Genomic DNA, 2,682 nt, shown 5'->3' on the forward strand with positions numbered 1-2,682 from the left:
AGTAGGAGATAAGGAAGCTCCTTAGAGACACCCTCTGGATTGATTGTAGACTAGTGCCTAGGACATCTTAAATAGAGGAGTTCTTGTAAGGTTATATATGAAGGGTTTGGAGCACTCTAGTTGTCACGTAATCAAATATAATGAGGGGGCTTGGTTCATTCCTCCAAAGGTATGAGTTATGGATTTCAGTTACTCCCTCACACACACACTTCCCAGTAGAATCACATAGAACAGCAGAGGCCGATTAATTCAAAGGGGATTATAGCTTAAAATTCTTTGTTGAGTAAATAAGAGAGGATTAGGAGAGAGAATAACTCATCATATAGAGCCCAAAACATCCAGAATTCTATGTTGAAAACATAGAGCTGCAAGCAATGGGAAATTCTACACTTATTTGAGTTACAAGCAGAAATAATGGACTGAAGAGAGGATGGGTGCTATGATTCTTATAGAGAAGTTTAAAGATATATGTGAGCCCTTCATACATGCATTATGCATTAATAAATCAACACACATGGATCTATAAGGAAGCATGAAATAATTTCTAGCAGCTATTGTAGCACACATGCAGAGAAGAATATGAACATAATGGAATTAATAGAGGGAAAAACATTCTGTAATGCTAAGAAGGAGTCATCACCACCATTTTTGTGATAGTCTAAATATCTTCCTATGTATATTAATACAATCTAAGGTAACAATCATCCACCTACAAAGTTATGAGCCAAAATATGATATCACAGGGTTCAGCCCTTCATGAGTGAGAAATTTCAGAACCTTTTTTATAATATTACTTCCCCCTATTTATAACAGGAGGGGGAGTTGGAATTACAGTCTACAAAATATTTGAGCCCGAGCCCCAATTGTCATGCTAGAATAGTTATCTCGCTCAGTGTTAGGATCTATTGCCACAAAAAGATTACAATCAGGATCGAATCCCTTTCTTAGAAATAAATAGAGATAAATGCACAGAGAAAGAAAATGGAAAGGGGAGGGAGGAGGTGTCCCCTTGTTGTTTCAGTGGAAGCCACTGATTTACCCATGTGCCTACTTTCATCATGCTTCTCACCGCTGTTGAGGCGGTTCACTGCTGCTCTGCTAATTTCTTCTCATTCTGCCTTAACTGCCTGAGTGAGTTGTTCAATGGAGAAGTGATGGAGTGTGAAAGTCATGCACCCAAGTGGTCATTTTTTGTTTGACGGAGTAGAGCACCATGTCATGCCATTAAGACTTTCTGAACCCTCCCCATACCGATCTACAGTCATGCCATGCCTTATTTAATATCACCCCTACCGACCCATCCGCCCATTTAATCTATGTACTGCACAATGAGTGCCTTAACGTGGTAGGTGAGATCCATTCCATCACTAAAAGAAAAAAAGACATTGGTGAGGGGTTAAAAATGTCACCATAAGCTCATTGGTGACGGTCAAAAGAGCCTTCATCACCAAAAATTGAACGTCACCAAAGGTAGCATCGCCAAAAGTATAGGTGTTGTAGTGACATTCAAAGTTCATCACCAATAATGATTTATAATGACGGATAGCAACCATCACCATTTCATATGAGCAATGGTGACAGACCATAGCCTCTATCACCAAAAACTGAATGTCACCAAAGGTGGCATCGCCAAAAGTATAGGTGTTGTAGTGACATTCAAAGTCTATCACCAATAATGATTTATAATGATGGATAGCGACCATCACCATTTCATATGAGAAATGGTGACAGACCATAGTCTCCGTCACCAAAAAGGGAACGTCACCAAAAGTAGCGTCGCCAAAAGTATAGTTGTTATGGTGACATTCAAGGTCCGTCACAAATATTGATTATAATGATGGATAGTGACAGTCACCATTTCATATTAACAACAACAATTTATTGTGATGGATCTTTCATGGTCGTCACTATTGGTGCTTATATATGGTGATGTTCATTGATCATCACCAAAAGCCGCATTGCCAGAAGGATAGGCATTGTGGTGACATTCAAGGTTTGTTATGAATAATGACTATAATGACGGGCAACAATCATCACCATTTCATATCAATAACAATTTATGGTTACGGACCTTTGAGAGTCGTTACTATTGATGCATACATATGGTGGCATTCGTTGGTCGTCGCCATTTCATATTTTTGTGAGGGTCGAAAAATGTCATGAAAGCTCATTGTGATGGTCAAAAGAGTCTCCATCACCAAAAATTTATCGTTGCGATTCCATATGGATGTTAGGGCACGATGGAATCGAAACACCAACCTCCTGCTTGTAAAGCAGGTGCTCTTCCATTGAGCTAGCACCCTTTAAAGAATTAGACTTTTAAAAGTTAGATCTTGAACCTTCATAAATTGTAAATTATACAACTTTCAATAAATTAAAGTCTCGACAATATTTTACTAAACAAGCAAAGAAACATCAAAGTTGTAGGTCCCTACCTAATGATTGTGGAAGTTATGAAAAGTAGGTGGAGGGAAAAATAATTATGTATAAGAGAATTAATATGTTCAGTTGAATACTCAAGTGAAACTCTAAAGACATTTATAATCTATAAATGACCTATAACTAACAAATGCAACAAATATTGCAAAGGAAATGTCATAAGTGGATAGCATATGGAAGAAAAACATTGATGAAGATAGATGCAATATGTTATAGGTTGAGCGAAATAAAAATCTCAATGTT

This window comes from Pinus tabuliformis, chromosome 2_2 (assembly GCF_031772625.1).
Source record: "Pinus tabuliformis cultivar Carrire ecotype Pingquan chromosome 2_2, CPIR1, whole genome shotgun sequence".
Lineage (NCBI taxonomy): Eukaryota > Viridiplantae > Streptophyta > Pinopsida > Pinales > Pinaceae > Pinus > Pinus tabuliformis.